Here is a 21,168-nt window from a genome sequence, read left to right as displayed (position 1 = left end):
CAGTCATTTGCATAATTGACTTCCTAATGTATTCACCAGTGTGCAAATATACTTATTCTCTTAATAGAGAGATAACTTTGAATGCTTTAGGAGATGAGCTCAAAAAGTAACTCAGGTTGCTAAACTGCTAATTCAGATTACTTGCTATTTATGTCCAAAAATATCATTAGCAATTAAACTACTTTTGTAATTGACAAGGTAAGGCAGCTATCATATTTTTAGACCATTTAAAATTCAGTAAAACAGTGTAATCATATTAGCCATGCTTTTAATGTCTTTTGTACTTGGGTCTATTTTCAGTTATTGATATCCCAGTTCCCGTCATATATCACATCATATATGAATGAAGAATTCACTATTTTCAAAGGATAATTTTAACAGTTATTGTACAAGTAGACATTATTTTCTGATTTAATAGACCATGTGGACATAGGTAAATTCCCCCTTTTAATACTAAATCCCTTTCGAAAGTACAGCTGGTTAACTGCATAAAGCCCAAGAGTGTAGACAATATATAGAATCCTTTACAACCCCATAGAGAGTCTCGTTATACCAAGAGGAACTGAAGAAGTGTGCATCTGTAGAAGGCAGAAAAATTTCAAGCATAATCTGCCACAGTCCTTTCTCCAACAAAGAGAAAATAAGATCTCTAACTCACCGAATGAGCAGGTGGATGATTTTCACTAGACAGAAACAGACTTGTTCAAATATTGTTTTTATAGAAAGGAAAATTGTTCTTTTTGCCCTTATCCTGCTCCCCTCCAATTCCCCTCATGCCCCCTCCCACCCAGTTGCCAATTTAAAGACTGATATTCCTCTGGTTCCAGAAACTAACATTTTGCACTGTAGTTGAAAACAAATTACTTCAGAATATTATAGCTCAGGAAAGGTTTCAGATTTTTTTTTCCTTTCTCCTTTGCTTTAGGAGATTCTCACTAGAGAAAATCATGTTTATGTACTCTGCACTCTGCTGGCACTATAGAGGAACTGAACAGCCCAACCTGATAAATATTGAATGGTTTCGGGAATCACGGAGCTTCTGTGATCTGGCAAACAGGGCACTGGAGGTCAGAGGTCGGTTTCACCTCTGCCTTTAACTATGGCTCATCCTTTGGCAAAACAAAGAGCTTTTCTTCTGAAACATTTTTTGGAGGGAGGAAAGTAGTTTATTATATAGTCAAAACTGTTCCTACCCAGCTCAGAGAACAGCTGGAGAGGGCAGTGCCTTGGGTTTAGAGGAGGGAAAGTCCACAATGGTTGCCACAGGCAATTGGGAGTCATGTGTCCAACTACGGCTTGCACAGGGATGGATGACTTGTTAGTAGCCTCTGTAGGCCCGTGGGTGGGGGCAGAGCATCTTCCTGCTTCCTCTCTCCCTACATTCCCCCTATGTTTAGCTGGCCAACTTGAGAGACTTCCTTGTCCCCACCCATGGTGTTGGAGTATGAACTGTGTACTCCCAGGATCAGAGACTGATGCTGGTCATGGTAATGTAGTGAGTAATTCTCTTCTAAAATGTGCTCTAAAGTGTGTGTAGGGGAAGGTGGAGTGTGTTTGATTGCCTTCAAATTCACTGGAGGGTATGTTCACTATAGTAAAGTAGCACCCAAGCTCAAAATTCTCCTAAAATCACATCTCCTTCAAAAGACCATCCCTAACTAAACCCTCATTTCCCCTCTCCGCCCTCCACTCTGTGTCATGTATGCACTTGGGTGTGTACCCCTTAGGCACATTGATAATCACTCCAGATCCACAGCATTTATGTATGTATTCTTATATTCTACTATTTTCCCTCTCTGTGGTTTATTTCAGTCACTTGTCCCCTGGAGACTATAAGGTCTTTGTGGGCAGGGACCATATCTACCAACTTTATTGTACAATACTTTTCCAAGCACTTAGAAGTGTGCGCTACACAGAGTAAGTGCTCAATCAATACCATTGATTTATTGATTTATTGGCTGCCTGGTAGGTTAGCATTCATTTTTTCTACCGTATGTTCCCAGCACCAATTAGTTAACCAATCAGTAATGTCTATTGAGTGTCTACTGTGTGCAGAACACTGTCTTAAGTTCTGGATACAGTGCAATAAACCAGTAGAAATATTTCCAGACTTCATTATGCTTAAAATATATTGGGGGAGAGAGGCACTAAGATATATTACAGGTAAGAGGAGGTAATAGAGTATAAAAATGCTTATATATGTGTCATAAGATGTGAATAGTGACATTCTTAGGTGATGCAGAAGTGATGGTGTGGCAGCTGGGTGTGGGGGTTATAGGAAGGGGAGAGAAGAGGTCAATCAGCGAAAGCCTCCTGGAGGACCTGTGATTTCAGAAAGAGATATGAAGATGTGGGGAGTGGTGGTCTTTCAGATATGAAGTGGGAGGAAGTACCAGATAGACTGTCAGTGGTGGGAGAGACAGGAATCAATCAATCAGCCATTCAATCATATTTATTGAACATATTTACTGGTTGCAGAATACTGTACTAAGCACTTGGAAGAGTATAATATACCCAAGTTGGTAGACAATTTCCCTGCCCATGACAAGCTTGTTAGTCTAGAAGGGGAGGATGATATTCATATTAATAAATAAATAAATAAATAATGGATATGTACATAAGTGCTAAATGAGGAGTCAGACATAGTAATAAACAGTTTGGCTTGAAGCATGAACCTTGGGGGACAGTGGGAGATAAGCAAGGGTAAGTAAGGGGAGAAAGCTGATAAAAAGTGGCCAGTATAGTACACACCCAGCAGCATACAGTCTGTGTATGCTCTTGATGATGAAGATAAAGTTAATGAGAACTCTAAAGTACATTCACAGTCTTTGGTGAAAAGGCTAAGACTTTAAGGGGAGAATTCAACTCTGAAATGCATTTCTGAATAGAGCATGAGCCTGGGAGTCCAAAGAAACTGGGTTCTAATCCCACCTTTGCCACTTGCCTTTCTGTGTGACCTTGGGCAAGCTACTTAACTTCTGTGGTCCTCAGTTCCCCCATGTTCATTCATTCATTCGTATTTATTGAGCGCTTACTGTGTGCAGAGTACTGTGCTAAGCGCTTGGAAAGTACAATTACACAACCGATAGAGAAAATCCCTACCTAACAACGGGCTCACAGTCTAGAAGGGGGAGACAGACAACAAAACAAAATAAGTAGGCAGGCATCAATAGCATCAAAATAGATAAATAGAATTATAGATATATACACATCATTAATAAAATAAATAGAATAATAAATATATACAAATATACACAAGTGCTGTGGGGTGGGGAAGAGGGTAGGGTAGAAGGAGGGGGAAGGGGTGGTGTGGAGGGGAGGAGAAGCAGAAGAAAAGGAGGGCTCAGTCTGGGAAGCCTCCTGGAGGAGGTGAGCTTTCAGTAGGGCTTTGAAGGGGGGAAGTGTGCTAGTTTGGTGGATATGGGGAGGGAGGGCATTCCGGGCCAGAGGTAGGTTGTGGGCCAGGTGTCGATGGCAGAAAAGGCAAGAACGAGGCACAGTGTGGAGGTTAGCGAGAGAGGAGCGGGGTGTGCGGGCTGGGCTGTAGAAGGAGAGAAGGGAGGTGAGGTAGGAGGGAGCAAGGTGATGGAGAGTTTTGAAGCCAATAGTGAGGAGGTTTTGCTTGATGCAAGTGTTGATAGGCAGCCACAGGAGATTTTTGAGGAGGGGGTTAACATACCCAGAGCGTTTCTGTAGAAGGATAATCTGGGCAGCAGAGTGAAGTATAGACCGAAGTGGGGAGAGACTGGAGGATGGGACATCAGAAAGGATGCTGATACAGTAATCCAGTTGGGATATGATGAGAGATTGTAACAACAAGGTAGTGGTTTGGATGGAGAGGAAAATGGGTAAAATGGGGATTAAGACTAAGAGTTCCTTGTGGTACAGAGACTGCATCCAATTTGATTTGCATTCCCGGTGCTTAAGGCAGTGCCTGGCACATAGTAAGTACTTAACAAATATTATTGTCATCATCAATCAATGTTATGTATTGAGCGTTTACTCTGTGCAGACCACTGTACTAAGTGCTTGATGCTAATTATGAATTGCTGGATTAGTTCATTTAACTATTGAGGACTGAGTGATTGGTTAACTAAGAGAAACTGCCATTCTTCAGGTTTGATTTGACATTTTTTGACCCAAGTGTCTGATCCTATTTGTATAAAGATGCAGTGTATGGCAGGTTTATTAAAAACCATGGGTTGTACCTAGTGAATCGGTTACTGGACTGGGAATCACAGGAGATGAATGGGTTTTGATCCCAATTTCGTACTCGATTGGCTAGAGACCTGGACCTGTACAGTGAATCTTGCTTTGGTGTGTAGTATTTGCTTAGTTTCTCCCCAGTTGTTCAAGATAAGTGTGGACATCCTCAAATGAGAACTCTGTATAGGTGAGATGAATTAATGTTACACTGTTGTTACTGTCTTTTAAAGGATGTTACATATTAAGACCTTACTGTGTACCAAAGCACTATGCTATTATTTGGAATAGGTCCAAGATAACGAGACCCAGAATAGCCCTTGTTAGACATAGGACACACAATAAAAGAAACTGATAATAAAGAAATATGGTATCACATATGCAGGGCATTGAAAACATTCCTTAGAAAGATCAAGAATGTTTCCAGAAATCTTGGAAAATCATGACCTCCTTATCCGCTGCTGCAGTGCAGAATCAAAAGGGGAGTAGTATGGCCTGATGGAAAGAGCTGGAGCCTGGAAGTCAGAGGACCTGGGATCTAATCCCGCCTCTGCCACTTGCCTGCTGTGTGACCCTGGACTAGGTACTTTACTTCTCTGTGTCTCAGTTACTCCATCTGTAAAATAGGGATTAAATCCTACTCTCTGCTACTTGAGAAGCAGCGTGGCTCAGTGGAAAGAGCCTGGGCTTTGGAGTCAGAGGTCATGAGTTCGAATCCCGGCTCTGCCACTTGTCAGCTGTGTGACTGTGGGCAAGTCACTTGCCTTCTCTGTGACTCAGTTGCCTCATCTGTAAAATGGGAATTAAGACTGTGAGCCCCACGTGGGACCTCCTGATTCCCCTGTGTCTACCCCAGCGCTTAGAACAGTGCTCGGCACATAGTAAGCGCTTAACAAATACCAACATTATTATTATTACTTAGACTGCGAGTCCCACATGGAAACGAGACTGTGTCCAACCTGATTACCTTGTATGTACCCTAGGACTTAGTACAGTAAGCAGATAGTAAGTACTTAATAAATACTAACTTAAAAGAAAAGGAGATGACTGGATTAGCATATAAAAGATGTTAGTAACCAGTCATCCTGTTCTGATATTGGAATTTTGGACCAATTGCAGCTCTCCCGAAGGAGCAGTAATAGAGGGAGGGAGTGAGGTGAACAAGGCAGAGAGAGACTTCCTACTCCACCCTTCTCCCTGTTTCCCTTCTCCCTGTTTCCCAGTTTCAGGACTGTTTCTGTCTCGGAAGGGGTCAGAGAGGACTCAACAGATCCAGGGATTCCCAGGGGTGGCCTCTGTTTGGGCCCCTGTTCCTTGGCTCTCCCTGGTTCTCAGGTAGCTCTCCCTTGCCACTGCAGTCCTACCTCTCCAGGATAAATAACCCTGGTGAGGTGAGGTGATCTCTCTTCCCATCATCTCCCACATCCTCAAGTGGAAGAGGGATCAACTGTACTGTTATCAATTGGGTTGCACCTCTCAGGGTCACACCTGGAGAGTTTCCAGTACTCAACCAGTCTTGGCTATGGGAGGGAGAATCAAGCAGAGGCATATCCATTCCATTCCTAGTTTGGGCAGTGGCTAGCAAGGGAAAGGCAATCTGCTACAAGTCAAAACTCCCCTATTCCAGGCAGCACTGCATGAGAGAGAGTCAAGGGCGGAGACTCAAGTTTACTGCATGGAAGGCGGCAATGGTAAATCACTTAGGCATTTTTTATCAAGAAAGCTCTATGGATATACTACCAGAACGATTGTAGATAGAGAGCAGGACATTCTAGGAGAGTGCCTATGGTGTCTCTATGGGTTGGAAATGACTCCACGGGCGTAAGACAAGACAAGACATTGGGTTGAGCAACTCATGGGACGTCCAGTCTTCTGCAGTATTATACTCCTCTCTGGCTCTGAGCTAAGGCCTCACTGCCCTATTTAGTCCCATACAACCCCCAGTCTGGCCTTTTTCTGGGTTCCTGGTACTCGCAGAACCTGCAGGTGCTCTTTTTTCTTTTGTTTCTCCCACTATTCTATTTTTTTAAATGATATTTGTTAAATGCTTACTATGTGTCAAACACTGTTCTAAGCACTGGGGTAGGTACAAGTTAATTAGGCTGGACACAGTTCCTGCATGCATGGACATCACAGTCTAAGTTGGAGGGGGAATTGAGGCACAGAGAAGATAGGGGACTTTCCCAAGGTCACCCAGCAAGCAATTGGCAGAGCTAGGATTAGAATCCAGGTCTTCTGATTCCAGGCCCATGGCCTTTCCATTAGGCCACACTGTTTCCCAATATGGACTTTACCCCAGCAGATTCAGGGGAGATTTTGACCAATATCATTTCATTGGCATGGAGGCAGTGTGGTCTAGAGGAATGTGGGAGTCAGGAAGCCTTGGCTCTAGTCCCAGCTTGACCACTGTCTTGTTGTGTGACTCTGACCCTGAGTTTCCTTATCTGTAAAACGGAGGGAAATTTTTGCCTCTCCCAACATCACGGTGGTTTTTTTTACAGTGTTTGTTAAGCGCTTGCTATGTGCCTCAGACTTTACTAAGATGAAAGGTCATTAGGTTGGACATGGTCTCTGTTTCACATGAACCTCACAGTCTTAATCCCCATTTTATGGATAAGATAACTGAGGTACAGAGAAGTTAAGTGACTTGCCCAAGGTAACACAAGTGGTGAGGCCAGGACTAGAATCCAGGACCTTCTGACTCCTAGGCCCATGCTCTATCCACTAGGCCATGCCGCTCTTATCATGAGGTTAAGATATTGTGAGAATAAGATGAGAGGATAAGATAAGATCACTGATGTAAGAGCATAGCAAGCAGAATGTCATAATAATTCAATAAATTATTATTGTTAGCGCTACCGTTAGTATTGTTAATATTCTTCTTGTTATTAGCATTTTCAATATTACTATTACCAGAGTGCTAACTCCTTGCGGGCAGGGACTCTGTCTACCAACTCTATTGTACTGTAACTCTCCAAAGTGCTCAACACAGCACTCTGCACACAATAAACTCTCAGTAAATACCACTGATTGATTGCTAACTTACGAAGCCAAAAAGTGTGTTTTGCTTGGTTAGTTTCACTGGTGCTGCCAAACAAATTCCAATCCTGTTTGAGGTATTTGGTTGCCAGGGAAAATTATTGGAGTCTTGGGTCCATCTTGTAAAGTGTTTGTTTGGTTAAACTAACATGGATGAGGTCCCATCTGACCTCATTCCCTGTCACAAATTCAGTACATCAGATCCAGTTCCATTTCAGATATTTTACCCCCAGTGTTCAAGAAAACACCATCATGAACCTACAAGCATGCGCTAATGGCTCTAAGTTGGAAAGTTACATCTGATCAATCCCCAAATTCTTTGGGATGCTCAGACAGGGTTGCCAGCAATTCATAACTGTGTTCTGAAAACACTTAAAGAAAATGACAGGAGGGAAATTATTAACTTGTTTGGCAGACTTTATCCATACTCTGAATTAGCAACTAGTAATTAGGCTGAAGAACATTAAGGCACTTAACAAATTACACAAGTATTATTATTACTGTTTTCATTATTATTATTATCATTAGTACGAATACTCTCCAAGAAAAATCTACTCAAATTCCCAAATCTACAGGTCAATACAGAGTTCAATTCTACCATGACATCTGCTCTGTCAATATACAGAGATAACTTCTGTATTATCAGAAAGGAACAATAAAGCCAGCATTTCTCTCTCCGAGGGAGTGGGTTGGTGCTTTGAGTGAAGGCTTTATTTGGCATCAGGATACTGAAGTCTACAAAGTGAGAAGTCTACAAAGCCCAACCACTATACAAGTGTGAAGATCAGATTCTTAGCAGGTGGGGTTTGGGGGAATCTAAGTAAATTTCCTTGAAAACCCATATTAATCATCATAATAATGTCAATTGTGTTAAACGTGGAGCACGGTACTTAGTGCTGTTGTAGATTTGAATAATCAGATCGGACACAATCCCTGGCTCACATGGGGCTAAGCGCAAGGGAGATAGGTAATGAATCCCCATTTTGCTGATGAGGAAAGTGAGGCTCAGAGAGGTTAAGTTTCTTATCCAAGGTCATACAGCAGCCAAGTGGCAGAACTAGTTTTAGAATCCAGATCCTCACTCCCAGGACCAAGGTCTTTCCACTAGGCCACACCACTTTCATTCATTCATTCATTCAATAGTATTTATTGAGCACTTACTATGTGCACAGCACTGTACTAAGCGCTTAGGATGAACAAGTCGGCAACAGATAGAGACAGTCCCTGCCGTTTGACGGGCTTACAGTCTAATCGGGGGAGACGGACAGACAAGAACAATGGCAATAAACAGAGTCAAGGGGAAGAACATCTCGTAAAAACAATGGCAACTAAATAGAATCAAGGCGATGTACAATTCATTAACAAAATAAATAGGGTAACGAAAATATATACAGTTGAGTGGACGAGTACAGTGCTGTGGGGATGGGAAGGGAGAGGTGGAGGAGCAGAGGGAAAAGGGGAAAATGAGGGTTTAGCTGCGGAGAGGTAAAGGGGGGATGGCAGAGGGAGTAGAGGGAGAAGAGGAGCTCAGTCCGGGAACGCCTCTTGGAGGAGGTGAGTTTTAAGTAGGGTTTTGAAGAGGGAAAGAGAATCAGTTTGGCGGAGGTGAGGAGGGAGGGCGTTCCAGGACCGCGGGAGGACGTGACCCAGGGGTCGACGGCGGGATAGGCGAGACCGAGGGATGGTGAGGAGGTGGGCGGCAGAGGAGCGGAGCGTGCGGGGTGGGCGGTAGAAAGAGAGAAGGGAGGAGAGGTAATAATAATGTTGGTATTTGTTAAGCGCTTACTATGTGCAGAGCACTGTTCTAAGCGCTGGGGTAAACACAGGGGAATCAGGTTGTCCCACGTGGGGCTCACAGTCTTAATCCCCATTTTACAGATGAGGGAACTGAGGCACAGAGAAGTTAAGTGACTTGCCCACAGTCACACAGCTGACAAGTGGCAGAGCTGGGATTTGAACTCATGAGCCCTGACTCCAAAGCCCGTGCTCTTTCCACTGCGCCACGTGAGAGGTAGGAAGGGGCAAGGTGATGGAGAGCCTTGAAGCCTAGAGTGAGGAGTTTTTGTTTGGAGCGGAGGTTGATAGGCAACCACTGGAGTTGTTTAAGAAGGGGAGTGACATGCCCAGATGGTTTCTGCAGGAAGATGAGCCGGGCAGCGGAGTGAAGAATAGACTGGAGCGGGGCGAGAGAGGAGGAAGGGAGGTCAGAGAGAAGGCTGACACAGTAGTCTAGCCGGGATATAACGAGAGCCCGTAACACTTCTCATCAGATAGCATGAATTGGTTGGTTAAAATGAGAATTGGAATGGAGTTGGGATAATCATGTTGAAGTCACACTACTGCAACCTTAGACTTTCTGGGTGGACTTAATAAGGGAATAATCCCCCCCTACCAAGACCCTCCCTATCAACCCCTTCGTGAGCTAAGGGCAGCCATCCAACTTTAATACTAAGAAGAGAAAGCACTTAGAGAAGACTCTGAAGAGTCAGCTGAAACAACATACTGGCTCAGAACTGTGAACCACATCCAGACCACGCAGAAGTACACATCTTTCCACAAGTGCCTTGGTTTTCTGGTATCCAAATACATTAAGAAACCAACAATCTTCTCTAGAGGTCTAGAGGTCTATGACAAGGAGTAATTCTTTAACAAATATTTTTCCACGGTCAGGAAAAAGTTGGACCAGCATTTTGCTTTTTCTTTTGTATTTTTTTTTAATCAAATAAGGTAATGCTGAGATAGGCCATTCTGATCAAAGGCTTTTAACAAGCTTTTCAAATTCTACCTCTAGGTATGTACATAGGTACATTGGCAACTTCAGTGGGAACTTAGACTCCCTAGAGGCAGAATTTCCCCCCTTGAAAGCACAAGAAATCTCTGGTTTTCTCTCCAATTGGATAAAGTACTCAGTCTGACTCCTCAACTAAGAGACTTATTTTTTCCAGTTCTGGTTGCCAACCCTCTGCCTAGTTGAACAATAGTCTCATGTTTTTGAGGAGTTGATTCACCCCTTCCACCCCTCACACACACACACACACACACACACACACACACACACACACTCACACCCCAAAATCATGGCAGTGCCTCTGGAGTTCCCCCCACAAAACAGCCTTTCAGCAGATTCCTTATCTGCTACCAGGGAAGTATTTACAGAAGCTAAAACTCTTAAGAGCCTTGTCTCAGAGACTGATGAGGATAATTAAGCTTGTGATTTCCAACCCCCTACTCTCCTTCACAACTTCCCAGGAGGCTCAGAGAAGGTTGCAGTGGCTAGCATAAGACAGCGGAAATCCATGTTCAGCAATTTAGTATGGATTTTCCTTGTTGTCTTTTTTCTTCATCTGTTTGGCACTGATAGCCACCTATCTGAGGCTCCAGGTGGACTAGCCCACATTCTGGCTTTCCAGACCTTTGTTTTTGTTCCCCAAGAATGGTCCATCATTGTGGTTTATCTAGTCAGACCAAAACTCCTGTGCTGCATTGAACTATTAAATGGTCGGGAAGGACAGTGGACATTTTCAACCATTGTCAGACTTATGGGAGGAGTACAAATTATACAGGTTGCTGGCTAAGAAAAAACACATAGCGATCGTGGTCTGGAATCACTGTGACACTAGAGTGGGCTTTTTTAGAATTGCTGTGAAGCTGTGCATTGAATGGTGATACCAAATTAGATATACTCCTCCCAATAAATAAATCAATTAATGATGCCTTAGAGTTGCCTCGTACATTTCTAGAAATTATATATAAGCATGTTTTCTTTATATTAATGCTTTTCTCCCCCTCTAGATGTAAGTTCACTGTGGACAGGGAACATGTCTACCACTTCTATTATAGTGTACTCTCCCAAGTGCTTAGTTCAGGGCTCTGCACACAGCAAGTGTTCAAAAAATACGATTCATTAGTATTTATTGAGTGTTTACTATTGACAGAGCACTCTTCCAAGGACTCGGCAGAGTACAATGCCACAGGGCTTCCCTTCCCACAGTCTAGAGACAAACTTACAGTTTAAAGACGACAGGGTAACAGTCTCCAGAGAAGGAATCCCCATAAGCCAATTTTGAATAGTTTCCAAACATACTGGAGTCCAAGTATCAAACAGTTTGTTCTAAGTGGTTTTGAATAAGTGAGGAACAATATTATCCTTTAATAGTCCCTAGGAGCCAACAGGGTGCTAGGTTCTCTAGGAAGTAACCAATTAGTCTCAGTTTTTGTCTCAAAGGACCTATTATCATAGAACACAGTGTTTAATGGGGGCAAATTTCTGCAAGGTAATTATTTATTAAAGTGGGATGGTTTCTGTCCTTTAATTCCTTCCTAATATGCTGGTAATGATGACAACTTTTACTCTATTTGACCTTTAACTCAGTCAAGCTCTGTTCTGAACCCCCATTTTTCATGTACTTTCAGTGGACGATATGTGATTTAGATTTAGGACCCAACTGGTAAGGAATAATTACATCTCTCATAGAAGAAAACAGGTGGTTAGCCGAATTGGCATCGGTACAGATGCAGCTGCCATTTCCATTTATTTTATCCGTTCAGAAAGCGAGGGCAGTGTAGAGAGGAGGAAGGAGAGGGATGGGGAAGAGAGGCAGATATATATTTAAACAATATGCCAACTCCAAAATTTTGAGCTAGGAACTGAAGTTCAGAATTCCAAAATTTGCGTGGGTAGGTGATTAAGAGGTAATTAATAAAGAATTGGAATTGTATCTCGATGCTGACAGGATGTCCGGTTATTTGATAGGATGCTGTTTCAGAAGAAGGCACAAGAAAACCAATGTACAGACATTTACTTTAACATGTTTTAGGAGTTGGCTAGAATCCTAGTGGAGTCAGGATTATTGCCCTGGTTTCCACAGGGAATTTCTGGAACCCTTAAAATTCATAGATTATAAAGGCAGATAATAACTTAGTGTTAAATGATCCTATGAAGTTATTTTAAAGTAGTTTATCTGTTTGCTATCATCTTTGTTTAGGAAATAATTCAAAATACTAGTAAAATACCACCAATGACAGCCATGAAAAGAGTTAGATAAGGTATAAATCTTTGCTGTTTTGAGAGAATTAATCAGGGGTCCTACCTCAGCCCTTTAAAACTTTGATAGTACATATTTAACTAAGTGCACTATGCAGAGAGACTGATTTTTGCCCTCCAGGATTCCACAGGAAGCCACTAGGCATTGCTAGGGGCAAAATTTGGCCCAGAAAATTGACTCCAACAATAGCAAGACAATGAATACACCACATTCGGAAGCAGTCTCACATGGAGACTCCGGATGAAGCCAGTGCAAATCAAATGAAATCCATCCCCATGAAATTCATCATTGTTTATCCATTATCTAAACTATCACATCTCAGAAAGGACACTTTGGTCTCCCACTGCGCTTACCTACTCTATTCTACCACATCACCCAGTAACCAAGTGACACTTTGTCTGAACACATTTCATGTCTTCCATGCAGTGTGGCTAATTGGCTTTTAAACTGAATCCTTGATAGCCAGTTATGTTCTTGAACTAGCAACTGTCTAAAGAAAACATTTATAAAGAAAATTCAGAAAACATGTATTAGACATAAATTTACATTTAAACTAAATTCTATTTCAATGTCTAGTGGTTGAGGAAGAATATTTTACCATTAGAGAAAAAAACAATAAAAAAGGCTCTATTAGCTGGGATTGTGGGTGGAGGGATGTTTGAGTTAAACTGATGATTTTTCAACAAATAAAAATGAAAATGGAAGGCAAGATGAAATGATTTAATAAAATGTTTTACATGTATAGTGCTCTGCTTGAGGTTCCCTCATTACCAATTACCAACTAGCTGAGTTGGGAGATTTACTGAATCATACAATTCAACCTAAATCCTAGTCTTTCCTCTGAAGAGTTAAGAACTGTGAACCTGGGCCTGAATCTTTATATAAAGATGAAGGAATCAATCAGTGGTATTTACTGCACCCTTATAGTGGGCAGAGCACTGTCCTAAGCACTTGGGAGATAACAATACAGGAGAATTGGTAAACACATTCCCTGACCACAGGCAAGCTTACAGTCTAAAGTCTAAGACAGAAAGAAGTGGTATAAGGTACTAAATTATTATATTACCATGTTAATCCATGCACTTTTCCTATCCTGCCTTGATTACTGTCTCAGCCTTCTTGCTGATGTCCCTACCTCCTGTCTTTCCCCACTCCAGTACATACTTCATTTTTCTACAGAAAAGTTAAGTCCATGTGTTCCCACTCTTCAAAAATCTCCAGTGGTTGCCCATCCACCTCCACATCAAACAGAAACTCCTAACCATCCGCTTTAAAGCACTCAATTAACTTGTCCCATCCTACTTCACCTCACTACTCTCCTCCTATGGAATCCAGCATGCACACTTTGCTCTTCTAATGCCAACCTACTCACTGTACCTCAATATCATCTATCTCATCGCCGATCCCTCACCCACATCCTCTATCTGGCTCTCCCTATTTATAACTCTCCCCCACTTCAAAGCCTTATTGAAGGCACATCTCCTCCAGGAGGCCTTCCCTAACTAAACCCTCTTTTCCTTTTCTTCCATTCCCTTCTGCATCTCCCTGACTTGCTTGCTTTACACATCTCTCCCCCCTGAACCCAATAGTAACTTATGTAATATCCATAATTTATTATTATTAACGTCTGTCTCCCCCTCAAGAGTGTAAGATCTTTGTGGGCAAGGAATGTGTATGGTATATTGTTGTCTTGTACTCTCCCAAGTGCTTAGTACAATGCTCTGTACATGGTAAGCATTCAATAATTAAAATTAACTAATTAATTCTCAATATCTGCTGTTCTCTCCAGATTGGCAAGAGATAAGGATCCAGCCACCAAAAAGTTTAAATCTCTTCCTGAATGTTGTAGTGTACTAGGAATCAAGACACGGTATATCTGGGTGAACACTGGATTCTCATATGGCATAACAGTTCATTCAATCGTATTTATTGAGAGCTTTCTGTGTGCAGAGCACTCTACTAAGCAGTTGGAATGTACAACTCGGCAACACAGATGAGAATTCTCATTCTAATTGTTAAAACTGAAGGTCACTAAGAAACTGATAAAATGAGCTAATTCTCATTCTTTTTTGTTGTATCACTGAAACAAAAATGACCACTCCAAAAGAGCTGACTTTTTAGTCAATCAGTGGTATTTATTGACCATTCTCTGTGTGCAGAGAACTGCAGTAAGTGCTTGGGAGAGTACAATATAACAGAGTTGAAAGACACATTCCCTGTCCATAATGAGCTTTCAATCTTAGAGACTGTAATCACAACATTTTCATCATGAAAATTCCACAGAAATATTTTCAGATTTTCCTTCATTAGGGGTGATTTTACAGGGAAATAATGGAGGCGTATGCAAATCTGTGTTCCAAGACGTAGAGGTAGATGTGAGCAGTTATAGGTAAAATTGTCCACTGAAATTTTGGAATGCATTTCATGAGATGCTGGCAAAAGTAGGCTTTCAGCTATGAGAATAACCAGCAACATTGCTGTGTTCTAATGCTTTCACATAGTGCTTTCTTATCTTTCTTGTATTTGCCTAAGCCCTTAAGCAAGCTAAAGTTGGAGAAGGCATCTCCACCTTCAGTGACCATTTAAGGACTTTGCAGGTCTTGGATAATTTATCTCTAGTTTAAAAGAGGAATGTGACTTTATTGTTGAGTGCAGATGTGCCTCTCCAAAAGAGAGAGAAAGAAGCCCCAAACCAAGCATGTATCTCAGCTAGTATCCCTCTGTCTTTACCTAACTATATTTATATACTGTACCGGGACTTGGGTTGCAGTATTATTTTACTACATTTTAAAACTTTACAAAGGGAACATTGGCTTTGACAACATCTGAGTTGCAGTATAGTGTGCAATATCCCCTGCAATGTTCTGAAGGCTACTAAATGAAATTGATTGGACTGACTACAATTCCTGAATGCCAGGAATCATTTTGGTAGTTTCTCCTAGATAGCTCTATGAGAAGTAGCACGGTTTAGTGGAAAGAACATGGGCCTGAAAGTCAGAAGACCTGAGATCTAATCCCAGGGCTGTCACTTGTCGTCTGTGCAACCTTGGGCAAGTCAATTCTCTGCTTTGTGCCTCAGTTTCTTTATCTTTAAAATGGGGAATAAATACTACTTCCTTCTAATAACCCCATGTGGATAGGGACCATGTCCAACCTGATTATCTTGTATCAATCCCCGTGCTTAGTACAATGCTCACCACACAGTAAATAATAACAATAATTATGGTATTTGTTAAGCACTAACTATATGCCAGGCACTGTAATAAGCACTGGGCTAGATACCAGTAAATAGGGTTGGACACTGTCCCTGTCCCAGGTGGGGCTCACAGATTCAATCCCCAGTTTACAGATGAGGTAACTGAGGCACAGAGTAATTAAGAGACTTGCCCAAGGTTACACAGCAGACAGGAGGTCAAGCTGGGATTAGAACCCATGACCTTCTGACTACCAGTCCAGTGCCCTATCCACTATGTCATGTTAAATGCTTAACAAATACCATTCTCTTTCTTATCATCTGGAAAATGGGGAGCCCCACATGGGACAAGCTGATTACCTTGTAACTCCCCCAGGGCTTAGAACAGAGCTTGGCACATAGTAAGTGCTCAACAAATACTGTTATTATCATCATCATTATCATTATTATTACACCCTGGGATACAATTGGAAAATAGGTAAGGTGAACTTCTATGCTTTTCTGAGTTCTCCATTAAGGAGGGCAGGGATTGTGTTTTATTAACTCTATCATGATGTAGTCTTCAAAGTGCTTAGTAAAGTGTTCTGCACACACTAAGTGCTCAGGAAATTACACTGATTTATTGGAGGGATCTCCCATGGGAAGTTGCAGGTTGCAATTGTGCGACTGAACAGAAGCAGTGGGGCTTAGTGGATAGAGCATGGGCCTGGAAGTCAGAAGAACCTGGGTTCTAATCCGGAATCTGCCACGTGTCTGCCAAGTGATCTTGGGCAAGTTACTTCATTTCTCTAGGCCTCAATTACCTCATCTGTAAAATGGGGATTACCCATCTCAGGATTGCACTGGAGAGTTTCCAGTATTCTGCCAGTCTCAGCTACGGGAGGGAGAGTCAAGCAGTGGCATATCCACGCCATTCCTAGCTTGGGCAGTGACTACTGGGTGGAAGGCCATTTGCTACAAGTCAAAACTCAACTGTGACTGGCATGGGACAGAGTCAAGAGTGGAGACTCAAGACTGTGTGGAAGAAGGCAATGGTATACCCCTTCTGTAATTTTTCCAAGAAAACTCTATGGGATTGATTGACAGAATGATTGCTGATGGAGAGTGGGGCATTCTGGGAGAGATGTGTCCATGGAGTCACTATGGGTCGGAGATGACTCAACAGCATAAAACAAGACAAAATGGGGATTAAGACAGTGAGCCCCATGTAGGTCAGGGATTATGCTCAACGTGATTAACTTGCATCTACCCCAACACAGAACAGTGCTTGGTACATAGTAAGTGCTTAAGAAGTATCTTAATTATTATTAATTTTTTTTTCATGGCCTGTCTCCCCCTTCTAGGCTGTGAGCCCATTGTTGGGTAGGGATTGTCTCTATCTGTTGATGAATTGTACTTTCCAAGTGCTTAATACAGTGCTCTGCACAAAGTAAGCGCTCAATAAATATGATTGAGTGAATGAATTATTATTATTGTTGCAATCTTGACCTGGTGGATGACAAAAAAGATCCAGGTAAAGCCAGATCTTTATGGCTCAATTCTTCCACAGTGTTCACCTAACAGATTACTGCTAGGAGTTTCAACAGGACCCCCCAAAATAAGACTCCAAACCCAGGGTATCAGACATGGAAGTTTTCATTCCCTCCCAACCTGGCTAGCATAACTTGAGGGAAGAAATGAAAATGAAGAGATTTTCCTTCTTCAATTATCCTCCGAATTGTTATGTAGGTGTGCATACATTCAGTGTCTTCGTTCAGAGTGACCTCTTTTATTTTAGATGCCTTCAGGTGGATTTCTTTAATAAGTTTTCATTTCAGAGGGGATAAGAACACCTTCAACTAGAGGTGGATTTCAGTCAAAGCTGCAAGCAGCAATGGCTATTCTGCCTTTATTTTGTGGGATTCAGTTTTGCTCCAGTTAACAATTTCCAGTGCATAAAAAAGCTGCAAGATACTTTCAGCTGGGGTAATCAAGCAAGAAAACTTTTATCCACACAAGACCGGAGGGATGCACAGGGATAAGGTTCTGTGGTAATGAGGAAAACACTAAGCACCCAGTGAGTGCTAACTACACCAGAAGGTGTTTACCAACTTTGTTATATTGTGGTCTCCTGTTTATTTCAGGGCTCTACACAAGGTAAGTGCTCATAAATATGATTGATTGATTGATTGATTGATCGATTGATTGATAAATGTCAGAAAAGCAACACAATGGTGGTGCACAGTAGAAAAACCCTGGCTAAACAGAGGTGCAGATACTTTTAAGGAACCATCATGACTACTCTATTCCCAGATGCTTTTTGATATCCAACTCTGGTCTCCTTCAGCCAGACTCAGACACAAATGAGGTAACCAATCAGTCAGTGATATTTATTGAGCACTTGCTGTTTGCAGAGCACTGAACCAAGCACTTGGGAGAATACAAACTAATAGAGTTGGAAGACATGAACCCTGGACTGTAGTAGTCTAGCGTCTAAGTGCATGAGCCCTGCCTCTGCTAGAAGGCCGAGGGAACCACACTCAGGCTCATGCTAAGTCTGTCTTCAAAACCTTAATCACATAATCCACTACGGGTTCACTATATGCTTAAATTTCCAAGTTTTCTTAAAAAGAGTTGTGGTCCGGTTTAGAATTTCCATTTTCAAATGGCCTTCCTATTCAACCCACCCTCCTTATTCAATCTATCAATCATACTTATTGAGCACTTACTGTGTACAGATCACTGAACTAAGCACTTAACAATCATGTCAATCAGATGTATTTTCAGAATATATTCCCTTTAGGGGAAATGAAATCTATATTTAGAGTCAGGAATCCTCCCACATTGGCTTCCTAAGAAGGCAGAATTAATTAATTCATTCAGTAGTATTTACTGAGTGCTTACTACTAAGTGCTTGGAAGGTACAATTTGGCAACCAATAGAGACAATCCCTGCCTAATGACTGGCTTACAGTCTAATCGGGGGAGACAGATGGTCAAAAACAAGACAACATAATCACAATAAATAGAATCAAGGGGATGTACATCTCATTAACAAAATAAATAGGGTGATAAAAATATATACAAATGAGCACAGTGCTGAGGGGAAGGGAAGGGTGAGGGGGAGGAGCAGAGGGAAAGGGGGCTTAGCTGAGGGGAGGTGAAGGCGGGAAGGGGGAGGGAGCAGAAGGTGGAGGGGCAACAGAGAGGGAGCAGAGGGAAAAGGGGAAGGTCAGTCTGGGAAGGCCTCTTGGAGGAGGTGAACTCTCAGTAGGGCTTTGAAGAGGGGAAGAGAGTTAGTTTGGCGGAGGTGAGGAGGGAGGACATTCTTTGACAGCAGTAGGACGTGGGCCAGAGATCGACGGCGGGATAGGCGAGAATGGGGGACATTGAGGAGGTGAGCGGCAGAGGAGTGGAGCGTGCGGGGTGGGCAGGAGAAAGAGAGAAGGGAGGTGAGGTAGGAGGGGGCAAGGTGATGGAGATCCTTGAAGCCCAGAGGGAGAGGGTTTTTTTGTGTGTGGAGGTTGATAGGCAACCACTGGAGGTTTTTAAGGAGGGGAGTGACATGCCCAGAGCGTTTCTGCAGGAAGATGAGCCAGGCAGCGGAATGAAGAATAGACTGGAGTGGGGAGAGACAGGAGGAAGGGAGATCAGAGAGAAGGCTGATACAATAATCCAGCCGAGATATTATGAGAGCTTGTACCAGTACGATAGCTGTTTGGATGGCTATCTGAATCAGATCTGAATCAGAATCTGAATCAGGTGGAAGAATCATCCTAGTTCTTAGAAAGAGAAGCTTGTACTCTCACTGGTTAATCTTGACTTCTTTTTGATCTCTTGATCTTCTTCAGTTAAAGAATTTTAAAAAATGATTATTATAGAGGGGAAATTGATTTCTAAAAAGTGTTCTGGCTTTAGGGTTTGTTAACCTGCAGTGAAATCCATAAGAACCTTTAGGGATAGACTCTTGGCATTCTTAATAACAAGATACAGAAATACTTGGTCAGGAGGGATGGTATGCTGAAAAGAGGGGGGAATAAACTTCAAACTCTCTTTGAAAATTTTAAGTGCAAAATGGTAAACCTAAAAGCAATCTAGAGTGCTGGGATCATTTCACTGCACTAACCAAAGCTGTCAATATTGGAAGAGCAAAAGAAGAGACTATTTTATGACATTTGTGCAGCCAAGTTCATGAACCTTTCTAAGATGAATCATGAATACTTAGGCCATTGGATTTCCTAATTAAGCATAATTATTGTTTCATTAGTAGAGCAGTGAACACTGTCTATGTTTGCAAAGGATATTTATCCATTGTTCTTTGTAAATCCTTCTTTTCCTGACACAATAAAAGGTGAAATTTTCTCAAGAGAGTCACTCTCTTGAGCCAAGCAAGACCTACTGTTTATAAATATCTGCCAGTGCCTTTTCGCAAACACTGTAACTTACAGTGTTAGCACTCAGTCTGACCTGATATGATGCCTGAAGATAACACTGAGCCAGACAAGTGCATGTGTCAGCCAACACTGCCAAGCTAATTCAAAGCACTTGATCTTATTTCCATTAGCCAGTCATGAGAAATAAGCAAGATGCTACCTTGTAGGAGGAAGGGTGCACAGAGGCATATTTGTTTCATGAAAATATTTTTTTTCACTTTAAAATTAATCATTAGCTTTTTTTTAGGCTCAGAATGTGTTATCTTCTTAGTATTCTAAGACAAACTTTATAGTAAAGAGAAGAACAAATTACCACAAACAATTTTTGACCAAGTTGTTTGGTTCATCTGGAAATTTTTATATCAAGACCTTGAAGCAGAATTTATTATGTTATAATCAATGTTATCTACAAAATGCAAGGTAGCATTATTTAACAGATATTGTACTTAGAACAAGCTTAATAACTGTGAATCTCAACACTGAACAAATTGCTCCCTATTCTGCAATCCATGAGGAACACTAGGGCGCGCGCGCACACACACCCACACCCACCCACCCACACACACCCACACCCACCCACACACACACCCACCCACCCACACACCCACACACACACACACACACACACACACACACCCCCGGCAATATTCTGCCCTGATTACAGATGTTGCTCTGTTGTGGGAGGACATGTAAAATTATATACTCAGTAATTAGGAAATACAGACAATAGAAATGTGTTAACCATTCTGTTGCAATTCAGAGTTAAATTCTTTATCTACAGGTGCCAAAAATAGGACTCTGGTATTCCTGGCTGCATACAAAATTGTTGCACTCTGTGAAAGAAATGGCCATTTCTAAAAAAGAAATGAAAACTGTAAGGAAAACAGACATTCTTGAAAAGCGAACCTTTTTTGGATAATTGCTTATGTAAAATTTCTACAACATTTAAAATGTCAAACTTTATATTCTGTATGTTGAATATGAATGTAACTATGTATTCTTTAATGCTAAAATAATGAAAAGCTTCAAATGAGATACCTGATAGATTTTTCCAGGTGCCACATTCAACTGCGGAATTAGACCAATCCTGCAGGAAATATTTCTTCCATAGCATGCATTTCTTTTGTTTCTGAATTAAGTTCTTTGTTTTCTTTAAAGTTAAATTAACCATGTCCATAATACAACGTTTGCCACCATTTAAGTCCTTGAATTAGGAATATGAATGTATGAATGAAAATGGAATATAGAAAATGTAAAATGAAATGTGATTTTGTGTA

The 21,168-nt window shown here is 41.7% G+C and overlaps 1 protein-coding gene and 1 non-coding gene across 6 annotated transcripts in view; both read left to right on the top strand.

Annotated features, from left to right (window-relative positions):
* Positions 1 to 21,168, top strand: part of ERBB4 (erb-b2 receptor tyrosine kinase 4) — a 1,160,668-nt gene that overhangs the window by 192,838 nt on the left and 946,662 nt on the right. The window lies entirely within an intron of this gene.
* Positions 5,674 to 5,811, top strand: LOC114813510. The gene has a single exon (XR_003761227.1). It is a non-coding gene; the product is annotated as a small nucleolar RNA SNORA7 (small nucleolar RNA).

Source organism: Ornithorhynchus anatinus, chromosome 7 (genome assembly GCF_004115215.2).
Source record: "Ornithorhynchus anatinus isolate Pmale09 chromosome 7, mOrnAna1.pri.v4, whole genome shotgun sequence".
In the NCBI taxonomy this organism is placed as follows: domain Eukaryota; kingdom Metazoa; phylum Chordata; class Mammalia; order Monotremata; family Ornithorhynchidae; genus Ornithorhynchus; species Ornithorhynchus anatinus.
Note: the sequence above shows the minus strand (reverse complement) of the source record. Positions and strands in the feature narration are given on the sequence as shown.